General features: G+C 40.1%; 1 protein-coding gene across 2 annotated transcripts in view; it reads left to right on the top strand.

Annotated features, from left to right (window-relative positions):
- Positions 1-216: 216 nt before the first annotated feature.
- The window catches only part of LOC136317431 (zinc finger X-chromosomal protein-like), a 103,510-nt gene continuing 96,161 nt past the window's right edge, over positions 217-7,565 (top strand). The window contains exon 1 of one of the 2 annotated variants that reach the window (XM_066250123.1): positions 217-347. The gene's annotated coding sequence lies outside the window, so the exon portion shown is untranslated. The remainder of the gene's footprint in view (positions 348-7,565) is intronic. The other variant, XM_066250120.1, reaches the window with a different exon arrangement.

The raw sequence follows: 7,565 nt of genomic DNA, 5'->3' as shown, positions 1-7,565 counted from the left end.
CGCAGGACGGAGTAACGAACGTACTGATAGAAATTCTAGGCGACGGAAACCCCGTTGCAGCTTAGATACTAGACTCCGAGTCCCGATTCTACAAGTATTGTAGAAGATAGAGCACGGAAAGGGCCCATATACCCTTCCGCATTTTCCTGGGTCTCTTCCTAGGGGGTGACGTGACTTGCTGACGGGGGATCCGTACTGGGGAGCTGAACTGTTTTCTGTTAGCTCCGACCTCGGCCCCTCCCCCCTCCTCCTTCGTTCACCCCACCAGCCGGAGGTGGCCCAGTGCTCCAGAGAAAAGCTCGCCTTCCGCACCCGCCACCTACGAGGACCACTGGTCCCAGGGTTTGGTAAGTTCCAGGCGCCGCCATGGCCGCGGGACCTAGCGTGCCTACAGCTGTCTGGTTGGCGGCCCGCGAGGCGCCCTTCCGCATTAGTCCGGGCGGCGAAGCAGTCAGCGACAGAGTTAGGCCGTATTTAGGCCCAGGAAGGAGCCCGACTGACTCGAGCGGCAGCGAAGCCTTGCTCAGTAAACGGGTGGGGGTTGAGTGAGGGTTACCGGGCGGCCCGGAAGGATGCGAGAGATATCGGGTCGGCGTCGCGCCAGGCCTGGGGCACTGCTCAGTGGCAAGGCCTGCCGAGGAAGGCAAGGCTGCAGGGCGGGCAGGTATTCGCTACGTAAATATCGGCCTGGGATGGCTAGGAAAGGACGGGGGACAAGATGGCGGACGCTCCGCGCCTCCTGTGGGATTGCCTGCAGGAAGAGGAACTGCCATCTTGAAGGCTATAGGAAGATAAAATGCCGTTGCAGCCGGTGAAGGGGTGGGGGTTCGGAGAGCCCCGTACGCTGGCTACGTCTCCGGTGACTGGCTCCGGAAACCCCGCAGGGCAGCGCGTGCGCGCAGAGAGTGGTGCTCGCTCCCCGGCTGTCATTGCGGTCGTATCGTTGATGGTCCCGGGCCATCGGCGACGGCGCTACTTTTATTCCCTGCTATTTGCAGACCGATGACCGGCTGTTCCTTTCCTTGCGTTTTAGCTGAGCTGGGGTAGCACTTCGAGCACCGTGCCTTTCCTTTGCACTGTGGTCAAGCGAGCTGGGTTCGAGCTTGTGGCAGCCCAAGAACCGGGGCGAACCAAGGCAAATGGGACCCCGCCTCCACCCTAATTGTATCTTTACTTCAGCACAGGGATTCATGGCTATTACGGCGTCCTCCATACGGTTTTCCAAAAGTTGCCTCTCGAAGTCTCTAAATAATAATTATTGAATTTAATGTAAAAAAGTTAACACCACGGCTGATAATACAGGGGTGAAGTTGCATTTTGCAGGCTCGAAAGCGGAGGACTATTTGAACACTTTCTTAACTGGAAAACTTTATTGAGAACTTATGTTTGAGTTAGTGACCCTTTAATGAAATGTGGAAAATGTTTTTGTTTTTTAAGTACAACAAAATGTACATTGTTTACCGATTAATGAACCCCGATACTATTTAGGTTTTTTACCTTATTTGGAAAATGTTAAAGTACAATTCCAGTAGAGTGTTTTCAGATTGCGTACTACTCTTTCCTGGTAAACTGACGCCAAAGTGACTGATGCAGTGTGCTACGATTGACAAGGTTCTTGAAATGTACATCAAGTCAGTGCAGTTTAGAACGTTCGGAAGGGTTCCTGAGGTATGTTGGAATTTGGGGATGTAACTGAAAGGCATGGTAGGGCTCCTTGTTCCAAGGAAGTCGGAGTGGAGAAAGTGTATTATAAGGGTAAAGATTCTTTAGAACACAAGAATTAATTAGTTTAGTTGGAATAAAGGTAGGGAGGGGAGTAGTAGAAATTTGTTTACAAAACGGGAATGATGGAAGTACCAGAGTGGTGGAACACTTGAGTTGTACCTCAGGTTCATTTAGAAGGTTCTAATTGGAAATTTTTCAAAGTTGACAGGTAATGACAATGTCTATTGTGTTCATCAGTTGTTGATTACTAGAAAAATAACAATGTTGTTCCTTTTCTTTTAACTTAGAAAATTAAATTTAACATTTTGGTGACATTTATCAACGAGTACATAGATTTCGGGTAAACATTGACACATCATTTGGACAATTATGTTGTATACCTGCCACTTAAAGTCATATTATCCTCCCTCACCCTATATTTGTCCCTCTTTATATCCTTCCCTCAACTTCCTCACTTTCCCCCCTACATCACCCTCACATTGGCAACCACTGCATTCTTGTCTATGTCCACGAGTCTCAGTTTTGTATCCCACCTGTGTGTGGAATCATAGTTGTTTTGGTTTTTCTGATTTACTTATTTCACTCAGTATTAGTTGTTTTTAAAGTGATTCCTATCTCCTTAGTTGCTCTTTTTTTGTCCTAAATTCAAACACTAAATACACTTGCTCAAAAGCATTTTTTCCCATAGAGAAGAAAAATTTATTTACCATGGTTAAAGATTACAGGGATAATTTAAAAAGCCAGTTTGAAAAGTAGGTTACAGAGAGTAATTCCTAAAAAGACAATGGCCTTCTGCAAACCTACTTTTCCCTGGTGAAAATGAATGACTCTCTTATGAAAATAATCTTTTTACTCTTTAGTAAGCCAAACTTTAAAGATAATAAATGTCCTAAATGCAGAAGTTCCAAAAAGCAGGAGGAATTCTTGCTTCCTGAGATTATGCAAGGCTCTGGTTTCCTGGACAGTAACCTAAGCAGTGATGCTCCCTGAGACCTTCTTTTTTTGTCATGAGGGATTATGATTAGAAAAGTTTAAGAAATTGTATTGTGGAGAACATTTTAAAGTCAGTTGCTATTGAGTTTAGTGGTTGAGGTATTAAGAATAAAGGAACTGTAGAATAGTGACTTTATGTGTTGACAGTTGGGAAAAAACTCTAAAGAAGATAGAATTATATGCTGTACGCAGTACAGCAGCAAATGTTCCAGTACAACAGCAATGGGTGTTGAGCATTAAGACTAAATTAGACTCAATGTATAAGACAGGTAAGTTTAATTTAAAGAATTTCCATCAATAATATTTAAATATATCATTTTGTTTGTTTGTTTTAAGGGCAGACCTTGATCTGGAAAACTGATAGGCAGACTTTTATTATCCAACTATCTTGGATAATGAGGTGTTTTTAATTTGTGTATTTTTAAAATAGATGCAACTTTCCCTTTAAAAGCATGCTTTTTGTAAATGCTTGCTCTCTGACACTGTGCATTTGAATTTTCACTAATAATGTATTTGTAACTTTTGCAAACTGGCAATTACAACTCTTAAGTTTCTTAAACTCCACCCAGTTATTTGAAGTTTTTCTAGCTCATAGGTTACTATTTTACTAATTGAGAAAGGTAAATGGCCATCTGATATAAACATTTGATCTCTTTAATTTTGTGCTTTTCCTTTTTCTACCTAGGCTTTTTTTTTTTTGCTGCAATAAATGCCTTCCTTCCAAACTTAGTTGTACTGTCAGTGTGATGCCCAGTGACTCAGTTCTCTCTCCTTGTAAATATTCATGGCTTATCTAATTAGAATCCAGTCTGTTTTGTCTTTCTTTTAATGTTTTATGTCTTTTTACCTCACTTATTTCTAAATTCATTATTTTCTATATTGAAAACTATGTAATAAAAGTACTTTGTTTCAAAACTATGACTTTTCTGTCTGCTTTGGGTGTTCTTTTCATGATTTAAATATGGGCACTTCTTTTAGGTCAATCCTTTCCTTTTTTTCTCCAATCCTTTCTGGCCTCACTGTCTAAATGTTTCATCTGGCATTTCCAGTCACCTTCTGAACTTCCTCTACCCTGATTCTTCTTGACTCTGCATACTCCTCAAACTGCAGTAAATTTATCTGACACATTGTAGGTGCCCCTAATAGTTTTTGACAATCTGTTTCTTCATAAATTTCCTAAAACAACTGCTGCTTCTTGATTTCAAAATCAAATACCTAAACAAATACTGTATTTTTGATTAAAAGGATATACACTATATAGTGTTATGAAGGCTCCAGATAAAAATATAAGCTGAGGAATAACGTCCATAAACCTCAACTGATAGCAAATGTGAGGAGCCCATTATTCTTACCGAACTTTTTTCAAAACGATGAATTACGAAATACAGGCTATTATAGCGTAACAGGAAGAATTACTAGGTTATAACCTGCTTCACTGAAAAGAATTTTTTTTTTTTTTTTTGAGTAAGAGAGGAGTGAGGGAGAGACGGACAGACAGGAAGGGAAAGAGATGAGAAGCATTCTTCGTTGCGGCACCTTAGTTCATTGATTCTTTTCTCATACTGAAATTTTAATAAAGGAGATGTACATATCAAAGTATCTATGAAGCCTTGAAGGCTTTTGAAAAATAGTATATTACTATAGTAACACTTAAATTATGAAATGTTTTAAAATTACTGAAAAGTAACTCCTAGATATTATGACATTTAATTCATATTTGATTTGTACCTTTTTTTTTTTTAAAGAAAATGAAATTCTGCAGATGCAGTTAAAGGGATTCCTTCACTCGTCTCAATTCCTTTTTCCCACAGAACAACAAGTGTCAGGTTTGTGTACCCCAAAAATCTGTTTGTGTTCTATCTTTATGGGAAAGCTATCACATTAGATGTGTCATTTTGTGTGTGTTTCTCAGTAATAGGATTTTGAGATAGATCATGTTACATTTGGATATAGATTAGTGGTTCTTAAAATGTGGTTCAGGAATCCCTTGAGAACTCGGGTACTTTTATGGTGTCTGTGAAGGGAAAACATTTTATAACCATACTAAAAATTTTACTTTAACTTTCATTCTTCTATGAGTGTACTTGTACAGTTGAGTTTTGCCAAGAGTTTATGTGATACGTTTCACAAAATTGAATGAGGAAGCGAAAATGAACGAGGGGCATCCAGCTATCATACTTTTAAGCTAGGCATTAAAGAGATTTGCAAAATTTATTAGATTTGAAAGTAGTTTAATACTGTGGTTCTGTTAAAATTATTTAAAATTACTCAGCTTTAATTTTTCTTTTTAAAAATTATATTCTATATTTTTTATACACAAACATATTATGTATATATTGTAGCATGGTGTAAAATGTATTGTTTCTTGTGATTCAGGGTCAGAAATAGACCCTCTGCACACTATGTGTGCTTTTTTTTTTTTTGTGGCAGAGACAGAATCAGAGAGGGACAGATAGAGACAGACAGACAGGAAGGGAGAGAGATGAGATACATCAGTTCTTGTTGCTCAGTACCTTAGTTTGTTCATTGATTGATTTCTCATATGTGCATTGACCAGGGGGCTACTACAGACTGAGTAACCCCTTGCTCAAGCCAGCGACCTTGGGCTCAAGCTGGTGAGCCTTGCTCAAACCAGATTAGCTCGTGCTCAAGCTGGTAACCTCGGGGTCTCGAACCTGGGTCCTCTGCGTCCTAGTCTAATGCTCCGTCCACTGAGCCACCACCTGGTCAGGCTGTGTGCTTCCTTTTATTAGATAATATTAAAAATGGTAATATTAATATTAACTTATGTTATACAATCTTCTCAAAATTTTAAAGGTGTGCTGAGGTATATTTTTGGTTTCTCAATTTTGGTTTCATTGGTATGGTATATTGCCCATCTGTATATGCTGTTTTTAAAACTATAGTTGTATAATAAAATCCTAGTATGAATTATCTTCCTTAGAATTGTTTTACTTTTTATCTCCATTAGCTTATTTTAGGGTCATTTATTTTATTTGGGAAAATTCTTAGGTTTTGTATTTGCATGAAATATAAAGAATGTATAGGCACAGGTAATACACTTATTTTATGTCTTTTATTTTTTTATTTTCTGTCTTAAAATTTTTTTTTATTAATTGTAATTTACCATGTTAACATGAATTCAAGTGTGCCACTCAATACAGTAGCCTCACCCCCACACCATTGTCCCCCATAGCCCCTTCTCTCCCCTTCCCTCTGGGCTTTGCCGCCCTGTTATCTGTATCTATGTATAATGTATATATAAATTCACTAATCCCTTCACCTTCTCTAATCTCATTTCCTCATCCCCCTTCCCTCTGACAGCCGCCCCTCTGCTCTCTGTGACCCTGCCTCTGCCTCTCTTCTGTTTCTCAGTTCACGTTGTTCATTAGATTCTACGTATAGGTGAGGTCATATGCTATTTATCTTTCTCTGCCTGGCTTATTTCACTTATCATAATAATCTCCAGGTCCATCCATGTCATCACAAAAGGAAAGATTTCCTTCTTTTTCATGGCCATGTAATATTCCATTGTGTATATGTACCACAGCTTTTTAATCCACTTGTCCACTGATGGACACTTGGGCTGTTCCCAAATCTTGGCTATTGTAAACAATGCTGCAATAAACATGGTGGTGCATACCATTTTTTGAATGAGTGATTTGTTATTCTTAAGATTTATTCCTAAAAGTGGGATAGCTAGGTCAAAAGGCGGTTCCATTTTAAATTTTTCTTATTTTATTATTTATATTTTTCCGAAGTGAGAAGCAGGAGGAAGCAGACAGACTCCCGCATGCGCCGGACCAGGATCCACCCGCATGCTCACAGAGGGCGATGCTTGCCCCATCTGGGGTGTTGCTCCGCTGCGACCAGAGCTATTTCTAGTGCCTGAGGCAGAGGCCATGGAGCTATCTACTGCGACCGGGCCAACTTGCTCCACTAGAACCTTGGCATTGGGAGGGGAAGAGAGAGACAGAGAGAAAGGACAGGGGGAAGGTTGGAGAAGCAGATGAGCGCTACTCCTGTGTGCCCTGGCTGGGAATTGAACCCAGGATTTCCACATGCTGGGCTGATGCTCTACCACTGAGCCAACCAGCCAGGGCTCATTTTTAATTTTTTGAGGAAATTCCATACTGTTCTCCACGGTGGCTGCGCAAGTCTATATTCCCACCAGCAGTACAGGAGGGTTCCCTTTTCTCCACATCCTTGTTAGTACTTACTGTGTGTTGTTTTGTTAATGAGCGCCATTCTCATAGGTATGAGGCTGTATCTCATTGTGATTTTAAGTTGCATTTCTCTGATAATTAATGAAGTTGACATTTTCTGATATGCTTGCTGGCCATGTATGTCCTCTTTGGAGAAGTGTCTACTCAGTTCTTTTGCCCATTTTTAAAAATAAATTTTTATTAATTTTAATGGGGTGACATCAATAAATCAGGGTACATATGTTCAAAGAAAACATGTCCAGGTTATCTTGTCATTCAATTATGTTGCGTATCCATCACCCAAAGTCAGATTGTCCTCCGTCACCTTCTATCCAGTTTTTTTTGTGCCCCTCACCCTCACCCTTCCCCTCCTCCTCCCTCTCCCCCCACCCCCCAGCAACCACCACACTCTTGTCCATGTCTCTTAGTCTCATTTTTATTTCCCACCTATGTATTGAATCATGCAGTTCTTAGTTTTTTCTGATTTACTTATTTTACTCCATATAATGTTATCAAGATCCAACCATTTTGTTGTAAATGATCCAATGTCATCATTTCTTATGGCTGAGTAGTATTCCTTAGTGTATATGTGGCACATCTTTATCCAGTCATCTATTGAAGGGCTCTTTGGTTGTTTCCATG

Source organism: Saccopteryx bilineata, chromosome X (genome assembly GCF_036850765.1).
Source record: "Saccopteryx bilineata isolate mSacBil1 chromosome X, mSacBil1_pri_phased_curated, whole genome shotgun sequence".
Classification (NCBI taxonomy): domain Eukaryota; kingdom Metazoa; phylum Chordata; class Mammalia; order Chiroptera; family Emballonuridae; genus Saccopteryx; species Saccopteryx bilineata.
This window is presented reverse-complemented; position numbering and strand designations above follow the sequence as displayed.